The sequence below is a fragment of the Panthera pardus genome, unplaced genomic scaffold (genome assembly GCF_024362965.1).
Source record: "Panthera pardus isolate Hobbes unplaced genomic scaffold, ASM2436296v1 HiC_scaffold_24, whole genome shotgun sequence".
Lineage (NCBI taxonomy): Eukaryota > Metazoa > Chordata > Mammalia > Carnivora > Felidae > Panthera > Panthera pardus.
Genome location: NW_026526810.1, coordinates 103,905,689 through 103,924,901, shown reverse-complemented (window position 1 = coordinate 103,924,901; position 19,213 = coordinate 103,905,689).

The window sequence follows — 19,213 nt, the reverse complement described above, 5'->3', positions numbered from 1 at the left end:
CCTGTCCTCCACCTTCAGCAACCAGCCCTGGGCCTGCATCAGACCTGGCTGGGTGCTGATTGTGATTAACTGTGCAGGTATGTTCACAGCAATTCAGTGCTCTTGCTGGGCTAGGAGAAGCAGCTGTGGTAATTACAGTGGATTTCTGGAATGGAAACTAATGGTGCAGGTTCACATCTAAAATGCTTTTGATACTCTTCATCATTAAAAGGCCATTAAAGGTACAACACATATATTACTGGACATCAAATCCACATTGATGTAAAAAGAAATTAGGCTGATAATTGTTCCTGAGACCATTATCTCGAGTGAGTGAGGGCACGTGGTACCCCGGGCCATTCTACAGAAGGGCTTCCACTGACCCTGATCAGTTCAGTTTAGACAACACTGATTAAGCATGTCTATGTGCCATCCTAACCAGATATCTCCGTCTGTGACTGCACTGATTTAGACTGTGACTTTCAAGGACTTGCACTGTTTTATAGGCTGAGCCCCAGGAAAACCCTTGCAGGCCTTGAAAGACCACAAAAGTTTGAAGCAAAAGCAATAAAAGAGACTGCATGAGTCTGTGACCCCAGCAAGAGAGGGAGACCACGATGTGTAAAATGGTAAGATAGGGATGGCAGAACCACCTAACAGAGTGCTTTGCGTGTAATATGTATTCAATCAAAACCAGTTTAATTATGAAATTAATAAATGACCCAAAGGGATCTCTTTATAGCCTTCATGTAAGGATAGGGATTAGGCCATTCTTACTGGCTTAGATCCTAACTATCTCCCCCAAACCACCACCAGAGAGTCTCATCCAGAAGACTTACCATAGGCCAGGCTCTCCTCACTTAACCCTCTGTGTCTACATTCCCATCATCTGGTGGAGCCCAGTAGATCCAGCTGCCACCCCCTTGTATCACTGTCACTGCACCCCTCGCCCGGCTCCTCATTATCACTCCCCTTGTCACTTAGGTTGTGAGTTAGGTGACAACACCACAGTCTTATTTCCAGATCCTCCGAGATGTTAAAGAGGATGAATGAAGAGGGAGAGGGAGCTCTGAGATTAATGGGCCACTGACCTCTCCCCAGAGAACACCGAGGCTGGAAGGCAGTGCAGAAGTAAACAGTGACACAGAGAGAGCACCTCACGGAGGAGACAGAGAATTAAGTACATGCCACATGGCTTATCAGCTCTCCATACCAGATCTCCATACCAGATCCAGTCACTGCCAGAAAAAAATAGATAAATAGGTAAAAAGACTGTCACCAGTACAGGTTTGAGCTGGAACCAGCACGAGGTCTCTTGAAGCCCCTCAGCCTCAGAAGCAGAGACAAAGATATGACCGAAGCCCACGGAGAGGGTGATGTTTGCAAGCCCAGAAGAGACCAGGGACAGGGCGGTCATTCCTAAAGTGCAGGCCTCCCTTGTATCTGGGGCCACGTTCAGAATATACCACCGGGTTGAAAGTCCACCATGGGAGGGCTGGTTAAATAAATGATGGTACAGCTATAAATTATTGTAGTGTCTGTATATACTGATACGGAGAGGTCACCAGTAGCAGGGGTATAAAATAAAAGGAATAAAGGTAGTATAATATGCAGCCATTTGTGTAAAAAATGGGTGAAAATAACATAACTTTATATGTTTGCTTATATAGGCATATTTCCCCCAAAGGATATGTAAGAAACCAGTGACATTGATGAACCACAGGAAAAGGAAGGGAGTGGCTGGAGGTCTGAGGTAGGAGTGATACTTCTCATTTCCATATCTTTAAAAGTTTGAATGTAACTATGATTTATTCAGAATATAAAATAAAGTAAAATCATTTCTAAATGAATAGGGAACTGTCATTTATTGAAAATGTTTCAGGAACTTTGCATATATTATCTAATTTACTTCTCTCAATTTTATTGAGTCCTACTTTTTATTTGTATATAATTTTTTTAAACTTACAAAAGTAATACACACCAACGCAGCAAATCTGAGAAACTCACACACCTAGGGAAAAAAAAAAGAAAAACCCAGCTGTAATCCTAACTACCCTCAGAGATAACTACTGTTAAAATTTTGGCATAAATAGGCTTTTGGTTATATAGTTGTTCTGTTAAAAAAGGAAGCACGGTGTTCATATTGTTTTTTGTAACTTGCTTTTCTCACTTTTCACCATAGCATGAACAGTTTCCCATGTCAACATTATTCTTCTATACAAGATCATTCCAAGTGGATACATGATATTATTTAATATGGAGGTATAATTTATTTAATAAATTATCTATATTTAAAAATACCATTTAAACATTCTTATATGTTAAGTTGACATGGCTAGCCAACAGCACAGCTGAGATTAGCATTCAGAGTGTGTCTGCCTTCAAAATTGGAGTTCCTTCCATCACTCGACACTGCCTGGATCTGCTTACTAGATCACAGATTTTCGTGATTTGGTTGTAGGGGAATATTATAAGGACCGTGCTCCACCAGGAAGATGTTTGGACTGAACACAACAGATCCCTAGAGGTAAGGAAAGTAAAATGAGATGTTGCCAGAGCTGTGCACACCTCCCTCTCAGAGATGAAGAAGTCACCTTCATCTTGGGGAAGGTGTTTGTGCTGAGCTGTCTGTTGGCAACTCAGCATAACCACTGCCCTACCCTAAAACCTCCTCTGCATTGCGGGAGAGATATCTGGAACTACACTTCTGGGGATCTTCCTTCCTATATGGTTCTGGGTTATATTCTGTCAATGAGAAGCACTTACGTAAGATTTAAGGCAGAAGAGAAGTAATTTTTCTCTGGTGGCAACTGGGGCCAAATATATAAGCAGATGGCAGAACCCAGGTCTGCAGTGATTTCTGGGCAAGCTTCTGCAAATCACCTGGTTCGGTAGCACAAGCAGTTGTGACTGCAGTGGCTTCCCTGACCTTCACTTCTCCAGCCCATCTAATGTTCGTGGAGGCCTCTAATTCCCTGTGTTAAACCCTTCCTACTTGGAACACCAACAGTGGATTCTGTCTCCTGACCACGCATTAAGCAAGACTTTAGGTGAAAGATGTGATCCTTCAGGAAGTCAGGAAGATTTTTTTTCCCACAATTCCCCCATCCTGCCTCCTGCCAAAGACTTAAAAAGCTATTGTACTTGTGTGATTTCTCCATTTGGTCACTTTTTGAAGATATTAAAAGAGCATTAACGAACATTAAAAGAGCAGACGTGTCAGGCATCTGGATAGAACCACAGATCAGAGGTACACATATGGCCTAGTGGGAAGGGCAGTCAGAACAACCAACAACACAAGTCAGTGAACTGAATCTCTTCTGTGCCCTCTCGGAAGAATGTGGTATCCAGATGTCATTTCTCTTAGGAAGCCTCCCTACCTTTTCTTTTTTTCAAGTTTATTTATTTATTTTGAGAAAGAGTGTGTGTATATGTGAGACCATGAGCAAGGGAGGGGCAGAGAGAGGGAGAGACAGAATCCCAAGGAGCCTCCACGCTGTCAGCACAGAGCCCGACGCAGGGCTCGATCCCTCAGACCGTGAAAGCATGACGTGAACTGAGATCAAGAGTCAGACACTTAACTGACTGACCCACACAGGTACCCACATCCCTATCTTTGTAAGCAGAATTAAGTGTATCCTCCATAGTGTTTCCAAGGTATCTTGTATACACATATCTCCTCTAGGGTAGGTCTTAGATATAAAAACCAATTATAGCAATGTGCTCTCCCCCACCAGACTTATTTCCTTGAAATAAAAAAGTGTCATCTACTTATCAACCTACCCTTCTAGGTAGCTGTATATAGACTCACTTAATAAAAGTTTGCTGAGTGAATAAATGAATGAATGACTCTCTGTCTCCAACAGCTCTGTTTTAGCAGCCAATTCAGAATTGTATGCTGTTTTACCTCAAAATGGGAATGCTGTGCCCTGTGTATATCCTGAATTATAAATGGTGTTGAGCACATTAATTTCCTTAATGTTTGACCAATGAACCCTTGCTAGAGTCATGAAGTGCCTCATACGTCTCTTTTTTTAAATATAAAACTATGTTAACGTAATTATCATAATTATTTAAGAACCATGCATGCATAAAGATAAGAATTGAAGGGAATAGATAAAAATTGAAATTGCTCATTATATAAGGATTTTTATATTACACTGAACTTGTTCTTTACTTGTGATTTCTGTTAATGTTAAACTATTTAGCAACATGGTTCTTTAAGGGGCACCTGGCTGGCTCAGTCAGTGGAGCATGTGACTCTTGATTTCAGGGTCATGAGTTCAAGCCACGTGTTGGGCATGGGACCTACTTAATTAAAAGAAAAAAATGGTACTAACAATGGTGGTCTCAGCTGTGCTCAGTTTCCTCATCCATAATATGGGGGTGGTGGATGAGACTCCTCTCTCTTTGCACTCCACACATCCAATATATCACCAAATCCTGTTAGCTCTGCCTTCAAAACAGTCCCCCCAAATGACGAGTTTTCTCCCACTATGACCACTTTGGCCTGAGCCGCCATCATCTCTCACTCCGAAGATAATAAGAATGATAACAATAACTCAAGCACAGAAGCAACATTTGCTTTGTGCTATTACAAATGTTTTTAACTCATTTAACCCTCAAAACAGCCCTGTGCTCTAAGAATTTCACATTTAATAACCCATTTAATCCTTACAAAAACCCTATGAGGTAGGTACAATTATTATCCCCATTCTACAGATGAGACCGAGACACAGAGAGATTACACAGTTTGCCCAAGGTCATGCAGCTAGTAGGTGGCATAGCTGGGATTTGAACGCAGGCAGTCTGGCTCCAGAGACCCTGCTCTTACTACCTAAGCTTTTCACTTCTAAGATCACCATATGTCCTAACTGGTCTCGTCGCTTCTATCTCTATCCCCAACTACAGGCTATTCTCAAGGCAGCTACCTGAGTAATTGCTTTTATTACATAAATGAGATCATGTCATCTCACTGCTCAAAACCCTTCAAAAGCTTTCTGTTTCATTTAGGCTAAGTCCTTATGCTGGTCTGCAAGGTCCTGCACCATCCAGTCTTCCATGACCTCTTCTCAGCTCTTTCTCTTCCATTCTCCTTTCCAGTCACACTAGCTGCCCTGCTATTCTTTGAACAGTCCAGGCATGCTCCTGCCTCAGAGGTTTTGCCTTTGCTGTTCCCTCTGCAGGGAATGCTCTTCCCTAGTCAGCTGCATTCCTCACTCCCTTGTCTCCTTCAAATGAGGCCTCCGCCAACCCCCTCTAATTTAAAATGATAACCTTCTACCTCCCACTTCACACCCCTCCTCTGCTTCTCTCCTTCATCTCCATCATAATTCTTAACATTTGACATACTGTAAGTTTCATGTATTTATTTATTGCCTGTCTCCCTCCTTAATAATAAGCCCCAGGACGGTAGAAATCTTGTCTTCTGCCCTATCTCTAAGGCTTAGCATAGTGTCTGGAAAGTAGTATATATTCAATAAATATTTGTCCAGTGCATAGTTTCCAAGGTCCTTCCAACTACCGCCATGCTCCTGGTAACATCACATTTAAATAAACCAGTGAGCATGGCTTTGCTGCTCACTGGACATACACGCTGGCAGAAGGATTTGCCAACTATAGTATTTGAATGGGAAGAAGGGGGATGAGGAAAGGGGAGGATAGGGAAGGCAGAGTGAGGTGTGACGAGCTCTGGGCCAGGAAGCACAGCCAGCTTCAACTAGAACTACTAAGATCTCCCTTATTAATACTTGGTCCTGCATTATTAATCATATCTGCCTATTAAGAATGCATTTTAAGAATGAAGAAAAAAAAGCCAGTTGTTCCGTTAAAGCTTATTACTTTGTGTTGCTGGCTGTTTCCAGCCTGTAGCCCAGGCTAATTTTCCTGGGCTACATGGCATAGCCTAAATCTGTGCATTGCAGCAGTACTGGGTTCTAAGACACCTCTAGAAAGTAAGGCCAACTCCAGGGTAACTGATAAAGTCTCACAGTTTTCTTAAGAATTGGTTTTATGTCATGACTCAGAGGGAACTGTCTTAGGATATATGTTGCAAGAGCTCCAAAAGGACTTGGAAATCTTGGGCCCAGGAAACCATGAGGATTGGAGTAAGGGGCTAAAGAAGTAAAAGAATTGGGGAAAAGCCACCAGAAAAGAACAGTCTTGGGACAAAGCAATCAACCAGCTGAGCAGACATCTTTTTAGGGGGGATTTTGAGGTATCCATTGGAAATGTAAAGTGTCTTGGTCCAAGAAGCATGAAGCATGATGGACTTTGGAGGGCAGAGTCCTCCTGGTCCCTGGACAACTCCTGCCAGTTTTGAAATCTCCTTGGAAAAAATCAAAGCATCAACCTTTGGGGCTCAGAGACCCTTCTTCTCTAGCAGGCCATGAGGCAAGCTGATCCAGGAATTCAGCTGCTTCTATTCTCTGCCAGCTCACCTAGGCAGATGCCCAAACAGGGGAAGCTGTGAAAGGCCTACTCTGTTGGCCGGTTGCTCCTCACTATCTCTTCCTTAATTTTCAGGTCTTTTTACCCCTTTCCTTGTTCTGCCACTTGCTGGGTATATGACTTTAACAAATTGCTTGCATTCTCTGAGCTCTAGCTTCCTCATCTATTTAATGAAGTAGATTAATACCTGCCTAGCTCATGGGATTATTGTATGGATCAAATGAGATGTGTGTAAAGCCTACAGTAGTGGTAGGAATAAGATAAAAGTAGGCTGTTTGATAGAAATGACCTTAGGGGCTTCCTGGAGGCTCACAGCCCTAGGCCACAAGCAGGCCACTTTGAATTAGAGCTGAATACACTACAGGAGAAATGCTTGGTGGTATCACCATCCGATTCCCCGCCTCGTTCCCTCCTCTACCATGTATACACCATGCACTGCCTTGCACCGACCCATCTCACATTCTTTCCTCTCCGGCCCATTTCCCTATGAAAGCAGCTGAAGATGAAGATGTTATAGCCCCTTTGAGCTCCTCTAACTGCCAAGCTCATAAGCACTCAGCACCATGCTGTCAAATGAGGCAGTGGGGATGCATAATGTTTAAGTTCTGGTTATATTAATAAGGAGATATGGCCAAGTGATAAATAAGCCAACTCAAGAAGAAAAATAATTTGGGGAGAATAATAGGTGAAAATGAAGACAAGACAGAGGTGGAGAAGAAAGTTAGAGTGGAATAGGGAGGTGGGAGGGGTGCTTCAGCGGGAGCCTGCAAGCACAGTGGAAAGAGCACAGCCCTAGCAGTCAGATCCAGGTTTGAATTCTGCCTCAGACACATCAGCTATGTGACCTTAAAAGGGTTGCTTAAACTCGGTTTCCTCATCCAGAAAAATGGGACCAACAAGAATATATCTTCACTAAATTGATGTGAGAATTACGTGCTGTAAAGAGCCCAGAACAGTTCCAGGAAGACAGCAGCTGTTCAGCAAATGTTATTCTCCTCTCTATGCTCTGAATTCCCACAGCCACACAGCCAAGCCCTGAAGGGGTGTCCTGGCCGTAGCCCAGACTCTTAACGTCCTCCTCCTCTTGGGGCAAAGAAAGGAGATAAGCCTCTGTACAGTTAGGCAGATAGGAAGGTCAGGAGGCAATGGTCAGAGCCAATGCAGCTCAATCATTCAATCAAACTACAGTGAGCACTTTTGTGCCCTTGGTATACAAAGATACAAAGAGGCTGAGAGGAAGAGACAGACACAGAACCATAATAGCTATGCAAGGAGTAAGGACTTTACCTATGATATCTGTGTATCTTGATTTCAAAGAGTCTGCTTTATTGTCCCTATCCTCTAATTTGATTTGGGGTTTTGAAAAAAAAGTCCTCACGATTTCATCAGAGGTCTCAGCAAAGTGCTTTGAGAGTGCAGAGAACAATGAGCCCCGCTTCAGGGAGTCAGAAGGGAGCATTTGAACAACAATGGTGAGAGCTAATGTTTATTAGTACCTACTGAGCACTAACATGTCAGGCACCAAGTGCTTTACACATATTAACTCATTCAATCCTCCCAACAGCCTTCCGAGGAAAATATTATTTATATTTCTCAAGGATAAGGTCACCGTTTGGAAGTGGCAGAGTCGGGATTTGAAGCCAGAGGGTCTTATTCTAGATTCCACATTCTTAATGTCTATGCCAAACTGCCTCTGTAAATCTTGAAGAATAAATACGGCCATCCTAAGATCCAAGGCCAGTTTTTCCCCTACTGGAACTACACCCAGATCAACAGAGATCGAATCTTTCATTTACTCACGCCATGTTCATTTAGTGCCTCTCCACATAAGGCCATCTAAGACTCAGAACTGTGGGTGGGAACTGTAGGGAGAGCAGCAGCCCACAGGCCTTTTTCTACCCACAAGCTCTGTTTTGATGTGATTCTCCTTGGCTCCAGAGCCTAGAGAGTGGGATATTGGGAGTTGGGACAGTCACCTGGCTTCTTTCCCACCTCTGTTCCTGGTGGGCAGGAATGGTGGGACCTGAGAAGTTAGATATAAAGAAGGGCTCAGAGGTTTGGATCTTTCAAGGCAAGGTATTTTTCCCCCCCTACTTCAAGAATGGAATAATCCTCCAAATGCACTCTTACATGAACCATATTGCTGTGGAATTGCTGTGAAGAAGTGGGGCTGGGGGATTTGCAGCCCCACTCATTCAACATTCTCTATATCCTCTCCCATTTTCTCAGGTGGCTCCCACAGCTTCTCCATGGGATGTAGTTTGAATCTCCTGTCCCAGGTAGAAACTGAGAGATGGTGTCCCTCCTCAACTCTGCTGGTTGTTGAGGACTGGAAGTATCTGTAGCAGGCAAGAGAGGTCAGGAAGCAAGGGAGTTATCAATAACTGCCATCATTTGGAGGTTTAAAGAGCATTGACATGACTCTCTGCCCAAATATGTGCTCTCAGTTGCCCAGAAGAGAGGAGAGACGTAGGCTATGGGGTGGGATGAAGGAGAGAGGGGTCACAAAGGGTGGGCCAAGTGTGGGGTGTGGGGACATGGGAGATGTGAGTGAAGCAGATGATGGCCATTTTCTCCTTGTGGTAAATACAAGATAGGCCAAGGTTGACTAGAGATAGAATTAAATCAGAGAAAGTCAGAGTAAATGAAGCCTTCACACCTAGTTTTATCCCAGATGATTAAGGACACCACCATTAAATTCTGCTCACTAGGGCAATCTTTACAAGGGCAGGGGAACAGTGCACTTTGGACCTTTTCTGGTTCTGTCTACTCCTCTACAGAATGGGGGTCCAGCCCTACTTTATAGGTAACACATCATGCTGCCCAGGTATTATTTCATGCCAGTATCCATTCCCCATAGCAAAGCACAAAATATTGAAGAAATATTACAGGCTAGTGAAGACACAGAGTTTGGGAGTCAGACCTGAATTTTAATCTTGGCTCTGGCACTTATAATTTGACTTCAGAAATTATTCTTTCAGTTCCCTGCTTTACAAAATGGAAACAACACTAGCTTCTCCCTCATAGGATTCTTGTAAGGAATAAATGAGTTAGTATATATAAAGCATTTAAAACAGTACCTGGTATGTATTGGTTATTCAATAAATGATAAACAATCTGTTGTACAGATAAACAATCGTTTTATCATCATCTTCAGAGTTACTTAATTATAGCTCTGGATATCCTAAGAGGTCAAATATCTACTAAGCCTCCTTCCATATCTAAAATAGCTAGGCTCAATACCTCATTTGCCAGATTAAGGCCAGTTCAATACTGCACTTTTTTTTTTTTTAATGCAATAAAGACTTAGGTCTTAGTCACATTACAGCCCATTGTAGGTTCATGGGCAGACTGTGGGAGGTGGTTCTGTTCCATGAAGTAATTCAGAAGTCTAGGATTATTCACCTAGGCTTCATCATTGCCTAGAAGTTTGGAGTTCTTCACTAATTTTCTGCATCTAGCCTGGAGGCAAAAGGTGAGAGAAAGCTTAGAGGATGATGTAGAATAAGGGTCACAGTTTGGAAGAGGCTTATATTATTTCTGTCCACATTCTACTGGCCGGAGCATAAGTCACTACAAAGTGCAATCAAGCTACGTGCCTAGGAAAAAGATGAGACTGGGGCATTGGGTCAGTCTCTGCCATATCTTTCAATATGTTTTATACTTAATCTAGATACTGATAAAAACATCATTCATGGAAAATGTTGAACAAAACTAGAGAGAATGGTGTAACAACCCCCCAAGACATATCACTCAGCTTCAAGTTTTCATCTCATGGTCAGTCTTGGTTCATCTACACTTCTACCTAATTTTCCCTTCCTCCCATATTACATGAAAGCAAATCCAAGATATTGCATTATTAAATCCATAATTATTATAGCACAGTACATTTTCAAGCACTTACTATGTGCTATTCACTGTGCGCGCACTAGGAATACAATGATGAATCAGATGATTTTGGCTGAGTGATGAGCTTATGGACTAAAGCTTATTGAGGTAAGCTAGACCAAATCACAATGAGAATAGAAAACACAACTCCCTTATTTGGAGGATACGTCCTCCAACATGGACTAAAACAAAAACAAAAACACCGCAATAATTAACCTTATTTTCCCCTGACCTCCCTACCTCACCAATGGGTTTTCATAAGCATCTTCACTTCCTTGAGAAACTGCTCCTCGGAGAGCCATTTCAGCTGAGGAGCTCCATATACTACCGGGCATGAGCTCTCCTGGCAGTAGAGGATTCTGAAAATGGAATGGCTACTGAGAGAGGCTAAGTGAGGCCCTTTCCAGCTCAATCAGTTCCTGGGGCTTCTGCTGAGCAATGACCTCAGGCTTTAACTCTGTCTTTTTTTGGAGGTGAGAAGGATAAGTGGCCTCCAGGGGTTAAGAGGCAGAATGTTAATCAAAAAGAAACGGAGTGTTGACAGCCCTGCTGGCTCCAACTTGTGTCTAATCGGAGCTCAGGACACCTTAATGGGTCACTAACCTTACCCCAGATGTCCTGCCACATATCACAGGCTACACACCAGTCATTCGGCATGCCAGACAAAGCCAGGATTAAGATGCCATCTGTACCTTCATCTTTAGCTCTCCCTACCTTGAAGATGGAGTATGAATTCAAATGCAAATAGGCTTGGAAATTAGACAAACCATCATCAGGTAAAACACACGTGCAATATCAAGCTTCATATTAAAATAATGCACCTATATATGTTTTACATATTATACATAAAACATATAAATATATTTATTTATATTTATATATAAATAAATGAAAAGCTCCAACATCAACAGTAATCCGACTGAAGCACACTCAGGGAAATTGTTTCTGCTCAGACGTGTACCTTGTGAAGCACAGAAGGCAAAAAGAATCAAATCTAGAGTTAACTCCTGCATTTGGGGCTGGGTAATTGACAGCTTGGTAGCCACTGATTATACCCTTGCATCTCTGTGTGAGCACAGCAGGCTGAGCTGGGAAGGGACACTCTGTTAGGACTCACCTTCCAGTCGATGCAGGCAAGTAGACACCCAAAGGGAGAGTGAGCCCAAGCAGGTATCTCCAGAGCAGTCAGCTGCCTATCAATTCACAGAATCTTCACTTATCTCACCCACTTTTCTATCTCCTGTTATGGACATGGGTAGAGAGTGAATACAAACAAGGATGGAATGCTAGTTCCAAAATTATTGGGAGAATGGAGGAGGGGAACAAGGTTAATTGAAGGCCATGGTTAATTATATATTTACCTTACAGTGAGTCTAGACAACTGAGCTTCAAGTAATCAAATACTCTAAGGATAAATGGAATCTGGCTCTTCACTGTGGAAGGGCAAGATTGTACAGAGGCTAGAGGCTTGAAGAACAGATTTACCAATCAGACAGCTCTGGATTCAAGTCTTGATTCTACTCAACCACCCATTAGCTATTTGCCTTGCAAATAATTTATCTCAGAGCTCGCCAAGCACGGATAGCTTGCAGGTGCACCACAAAATACTGTTGGTTGTACATTTTTTTTTATGATAAAGTATTTAAGGCAATTTTTGTAGCTATTTAACATTTTATAACAGAAGTTACATTTGAACACTATTTCTATGGCACCTTGTGAGATTTTTTGACTATCATAATTGTTACCTTATTGCATACTTTACCACCTAGTACCTAGAGCAGTCTGAGCTGACTACATCACATATACCTTTCCTGATCTTACACTAAATCCTCTCAGATAGTCATATTATTAATACAGATGTACTCAATTTACCTAGCCCCATACAGTTGCTCTAAAAACCCCAAGTTTATCACAGAATGCCAACCAATGATTAGAATTTTGTGTGCCATGATGTGAAAAAGATTGGAAAGCACTGATTTAATCTCTGAATAAAGTTCCTCATATGAAACACAGAAATAGTAGCAGTACATATGTCAAAGGGTATTGTGAGGACGAAATGATTTAAAATATGTAAAGCACTTAGAATCGTGTCTGGAACATTGTAAGTAAGTAAATGCCAGTTATTGTTTTTCTTTATCTGTGAAGATGGGGATAATAATGCCTACCTCGCATGGGTGATGTGAAGATCACGCACATGAGATGAAGCATGTTAAGAACTTAGTACAACGCCTGGTGTACAACAGGTCAGTAAATGTGAACCAGTATTTCATACTCCATCTTCAGGGTGGGGAGAGCTGAAGGTGGAAGAAGTCCCTTAGCTAAAGGATAATTAGTTTAAGTATACACAACTTTTTATGTTAGACTGTAACTTCCAGTGCAGTTCCAGTTAGATTGTAAATAACCTGATTTCATTCTCTTTGGGACCTATTACAGTTGTAGAACTATAGAGGCTGCCCAAAACATGACTAGAGATTGATATCACAGAGCTGTTAAGTGTCCTTTACAAAGCAATTTTATGTCTATCATCTTATTTAATTTCCTAAAACAACAGCCATAGGCTACCTCCATGTTAAAGGTGAGAAAACCAAGATCTAGATGATTACATAGCTTGACCAAGATACAAGCAGCTTCGTCTCAGAGCTGCAAGTAGAACCCAGGTCTATTCCTCCAAGTAGAGTGTTCTTTTTACCAGATCACATTACTATACTGAGGCTGCTGTATATAGTTGTACAGCGGAGGGTAATTCATACAGTAGACATTGTGGATCTGTATATTTATTAAGTAATTTTCTGGCAGATGGCAGTGAGAGTTTTGTTAGAAAAATAGGTATATTGAAATAATTGTCTCAGGGAGCACCTTTATCCAATTTGCCCTAATATACTACTACCACATTTAAAGTTTTCTTTGACGATTCAAACAGTATTTTGGGATGTTGAGCCCCTTTGGATCATCAATGTGAATACAAAAGACAGGATTACTTAGAGCAGGGGTCAGCACACTTTCTGCAAGAGGCCAGACAGTAAGACAGTAAATATTTTAGGCCTTTTGGGCCATAAGTATTATTCAGAACTACTCCCCTTTGCTGTTGAAGCCTGAAAGCAGCCACAGACAGTATGCAAATGAATGGGTGTGGCTCTGTTCCAGTAAACCTCTACTTACAAAAAAAGGCAGTGGCCTATGGCTTGCCAAGTACTGACAGAGAATTTCTTGAAAGAGGAGCTTGGGTGGCTCAGCTGGTTAAGCGTGGGCTTTCAGCCCAGGTCATGATCTCATTGTTCGTGAGTTCGAGCCTGCATTGGGCTGTCTGCTGTCTCTGCTGTCAGCGTGGAGCCCACTTCAGATCATCTGTCTCCTCTCTCTGCCCCACCCCTGTGCATGTGCTCTTTCTCAAAAATAAACATTAAAAAATTATTTTAAAAAATTTCTTGAAAGAGCATGACCTCAGACTGAACCTGTGTAAACCCGAAACTAGAACTGATTTCAAACCCCTTGATCTTTAGGCCTTAACACACCTCAGAGGTTTTCATTCTTGCTGTGGTGACCCACCAGTATGCAGTGATTAATTGTGAGGTACTCTGCAGACAATTTCCAGCATTTATGGATATTACTTAAAAAATAATGAAATAGATCATAAGAGACTTACGCTTGTTTTGATTTCTTGAACGGGAAGGAAAAGTCAGATCTAGTCCGGAGGGGGATGTCATCCCAACTTTTGGCCTCCAAGGAAACCCTGTCTCCTCAGTTTTCTTGGCCTTTGTCTCTACCAATTCCTCTTTTCTTAGTTTAATAGAAACAAAACTGTGACTCTATGAAAGAAGCTTTACCAGAAACAAAGGAGGAGTTGATAAATTTAAACAGAGGTTTGCAAAGCCTCTTCCAGTAGGTAAGAAATTAAGTTACTCAGTTATAGCTAATGCCTAGTCAAACAGACCCTTGTTCCCCTTGCTACCAGATCAAGCTGTCCAGGCTTCTAATCCAGGCAGCTTCAGGTTGGAACCACTTATGACCTTATTAGAATTTCAGTCTCTAGAATATGACCACAAATTCACAATCTTTTTAGAAATCTAGGGCTGGAATGGGACTTGGTTACCTAACCCCACTTACATGCTTGAGGTTCTGTTTGGCATCCAATTCTGCTTGGGCATCCCTGCAAGGAACAGGAAGCTGTCACCTAAATGAGGTTGCATCATTATCAACACACTCTTCATGTGTTAAATTAAGCTTACTTTCACTGTTGCTGCTTCTGCACACTGGAGTCACACAAAACAACCCTAGTCCCTTCTTCACACAGCAGCTGTACCAATACCTGAACATGCTATCATGAAGTACCAAGCACAGGACTCAAGGTGACATTCAAGAGTTCAACACCTTCTCTGTCAGGAGACTCCTGTTTTCTAGGGGGAGGGGAGGGGAGGAGGGAGAGTCACAGACACTAATGGCAATACTGAATTTACAGGCAACTAAATTCTCTAAATCTTTATTTACATCTCCTATAGCCTGAACTGAGACCCAACTGACCTTCTGGATCTAAGAATAAACTATACTTGTAAGCTGCACAGATGTTAAATGCTCTAATATTTATTATCTAATGCAGTGATTCTTAGCCCTGATGATATTGCTAGATTTACCCTTTCATTTCAATTTTTAAGCAAATTTTAGGGATTCTGATTCTCTCAAATAGTGTAATTTATTACTATCTCAGCTCCTACTAAAAAATTTGACAACAAGGAAATACGAGTAGTGATAACAGGGTGGGGGGTGGGGGGCTGAGTGGCTCACTCAGTTAAGTGTCCTACTTCGGCTCAGGTCATGATCTCATGGTTTGTGGGTCTGAGCCCCGCATCAGTCTCTGTGCTGACAACTCAGAGCCTAGAGCCTGCTTTGGATTCTGTGTCTCCCTCCCTCTCTTCCCCTCCCCATCGTGCACTCTGTCTCTCCGTCACTCAAAAATGAATAAACGTTAAAAAAAAAAAAAAAGAATAGTGATAACTGCTCACATTTGTTGAACTTTGTACTAAGGCACTGAACTAAGAGTTAATTTTCATAGGTCAACTTATTTAATCCTCGCAAAAACTTTATGTAGTTACTCTTACTATTTTCATTTAATTGATGGGTAAATGGAGGTACAGAAAGGTTAAGTTCTTTGCTCAGGTTCACAGTGCCAGGTAGAAGACTCAGGATTTGAATGCAAACAGGTTGACAAGAGAACTCATACTTTTAACTACTACATCATATTGTTTCCATCAACGTCCTTTTTCAAAGCATCAATAAACTGTGTGAACGAGTCAGGATAGGGCTCTATGGCAAACCAGCAGAGACTTGAGTTAACCCAACCTTTTGAATAAATACAGCTAATTCTTAATATGACTGCCTGTGCTCATGCAGCCTCAGACGCTCGATTTTTCCCACAGTTAAGATGGCTAATGCCATGCTGAAATCTTAGTACAGCAGTATGCACAGACACAATATTCCTTGAAGTGGCTAAAAGCCAGGCTGTCTGCATTTGGATCTTGGCTCTACTGCCCTCTAACTTTATCACCATGGGCAAATTACTTAAGACTTCTGTGCTTCAGTTTCTCAGTCAATAAAGAAAAAGTAATGATAGTACCTACCTTATGATTATGGTGATTATAAATTAACCCAGTAAAGTACGTAGAAAATCCCCAGGTACATAGAAAGTGTTCAATAAGTGCTAGCTCTTATTGTAATTCTCTATTACTCTACAGCTGTATGAAAACAAGAAACACGATTAGTCTGGTTTATCTGGTTCTTGCATAGTTACCACTGCTAACTTTTTAAATAATCAAGGCTGAAGTATTACTCATGACTTGTCAAATCTATGCACATATATGTTGGTAATCTATCTTCTCATTTTTAGAAGCAGCAATATCAGCTTCTCTTCGGTCATTCAGTACCTCCTAGCTCACCCTGCTTCCTTAAAGACTACCAAGAGCCCTCATATCTCTCTCTCCACCGAGGACCAGAGACTTGAAGTGTAGTCTGGTATTGTAATATTTGGGTGTAATAGGAGAAAAATCGCAGGAACTCCCTAAGGTGGCACCTCATTTTGTGGCCTGTTGAGTCATAGACTGTCTGTAATTCTGAGTGTAGGAAATCAAGATTGGTGGTCAGGGCAGTTGAAAAAGACCCACTTTGGGTCCCCAAGGCCCAGTCTGAGAGGGGCTTAGGGTATAAGCTATCATGGCATGGCTGTCCTTTAGCATACTAGGTTACTTCTGAGCTTAGGATAAGAGCCAGCCAAGCAGACATTTCCAAAGAAATTGGACATGTGTGGCAACTGAACCTGAGGGCATTATACAGCTGTTACCCATGTTAACAATTCTTTCCGGAGACAGGATCTTGAAGTTAGGAAAGAACCTTCTAGATCTAGTCTAGAGGTTGTAAACTAATGTACCACGGATGAAAAGTGTCTACAGATGTCTTATGTGCTCCCCTTAGTGCTTTATGTGATTTTTGAATTAGCTGCTAATATTTAAAAATTTGAAGATGTTGCATAACAAATAGATATTGTTGCTCTTGGAAAACAAGGATCTGGCCACATTATGTCGTTGGGGCAATAATCAGCTGAGGCTGAGTAGTATCTATCTTCTTTAGACATGTGGAACCCAACCAGACAATAAACATTTTTAGATCCTGATTAAATCCAAACAATTCATTCCACAGATGAAGAAAACAGAGTTCTAGAAAACTATCTGACCTGTCCACACTTAATGGCAGAGTCAAAATCATAAGGTTAAGTATTCTGAATCCCAGTTCTATGATCTTCAGTGAGTATAGCTGGCTCTTGAACAATATGGGGGTTGGGGTGCCGACCCCCCAAGCAGTTGAAAATCTTTGACTCCCCACAAGCTTAACTACTAACAGCTTACTTGACCAGGATCCTTACCGATAACATTAACAATTGATTAACACATTTTTTGTATATGTATTATATACTGCATTCTTACAATAAAGTAAGCTGAAGAAAAGATGATGTTATTAAGAAAATCGTAAGAGAAAATATATTTACAGTATCCAACTGTATTTATCAAAAAAATCCCACATATAAGTGGACTTGCACAGTTCAAGGGTCAACTGTACTGTTGCTCTTTCCCGCATTGGATCTGAGATACACGCACATTACCTGCCTGCAGGCACTATGACAAAGAGAAACAAAACAGAACTTTTGCCTTTGATTCATTTGTTTTGTTGGGCCAGAAATTCTTAGGGGCTGCAATCTAGTAGAGAAGTTAAGACTAGCCAGAAGCTCAAAGTCCCAGCATTCCTCAGGCTGCTGACCATACCCACAGTCTAAACTATCTGTGCTTTCTGTACAAAACACTGCACATTCCCAGCCTCCACAGATGCTCTCATATGCAGCTGGGTTATGAACAAACATAGAGCTTTTTCCTTTGTTAATGGCCTTTTCTCTACCCACACAGGCAGTTAGGGAACAAGAGCCTCTGTGGGACACTGATGCTGGAGAAGAGGTCACAGAGAACAGTTATAGATGAGAGGAGGATGGTAGGAGCTTGGAACTCTCTTCCCAGCTGTCTTCCCAAACATCAGATGGCTATGGCCATAGCCTTCGATACATTGCTTTTAAAAAAGTGTAGGCTCCATCCAGGCTGACATAATTTACGCAAAAGATGTCCTAGCTATGCTCCACCTGAACGCAGCAACACTGATTTAGAAAAATATTTGAAATATTTAGCTTAAATAGGCACAAATACATAGTATCGTAGGTCCAGGAATATCTTACCTAAAACTTCCCAGGGGAATATCTGGTTCCCTTTACATCTTGGAGATGTCAATGACATAACTATAGTCTGTGTAAGTAATTATGGGAGAAGCTGCATAAGGAATGGAATAGTAACAAGGGAAACATTCACATGAGATCATTCTCTGTAAAGGTAGGAATACAAAATCAAGATTGCCTAACTTAAGGATAAGGAGAAGAGAAATCAGGTGGCAACTGAACTGGACTAGAGATTGCAAGGCTGAATAGCTGAGCAGGGACCTGGAGGGACCTGGAGTCAGAGACTCTGACCTGTGTAAAGAACCAAAAACGAATCCACACTGTCAAAGGGCAGGGCTCAAACATGCATAATGTCAATGACAGCTGAAGCCAAGAACTTGACAAGGCCTGCCTTTGCCCTGCCAAGGACCCTGGAACAGCTCCTCCATGTTTCCATGACGGAGAATGCTGCCAGGAACCAGTAGGAATAGAGGCAAGCTCTCCTTTGTGTTTCCCTGTGGGCAATGCATTTAAAAATTCCCTAGAGTCTGGATCTGCCATATATTTGGGTGCCAAGTCCCTAAATTCTTCAAATTCCCAAGCCATACATCTGTTCTGTACAGGTCTATTGATCCTGGCTATTGCACAGCCTACTGGGAGCACAAATGAAGTACGAGGCAGTTGGCTATGGTCAAAGAGGACTTGTCTATTCCTCTTCAACTAAGAAAGGTTTCTCCTTATTGAGGCAGAGATTTTTCTAGTACACCATTTAGACTAATGCTTTCCCTGCTTACTGAATATACAGTGATTATAATTTCTCAGAACCAAATAAAACAATATGAGATTGTTTTTTAAATGCGCTTTTTCTCTTTTAACACTCAACCCTTTCAAAAGCTGAGGCTGTTCATGCTCTTGAATTAAGAGGCAGCCCAGGAGACAGGCTAGGCTCTATATAATAGGAAAAAACTAAAGCTCAGAGAAGGACACAATTAGTCTGTTACTCACTGGGAACACCAAGAAACCCTCATTAGGGCTGGAAGCCCTTTCACAGCTGTCAGCACCAGCTCAGTACTAAATCAGACTTCAGGGGTAGGGCCAGGAAAGCCTTGGTAAGACCATTTATAACTGCCTTGTCAAAGACCCAAACCTTCCTTAGTC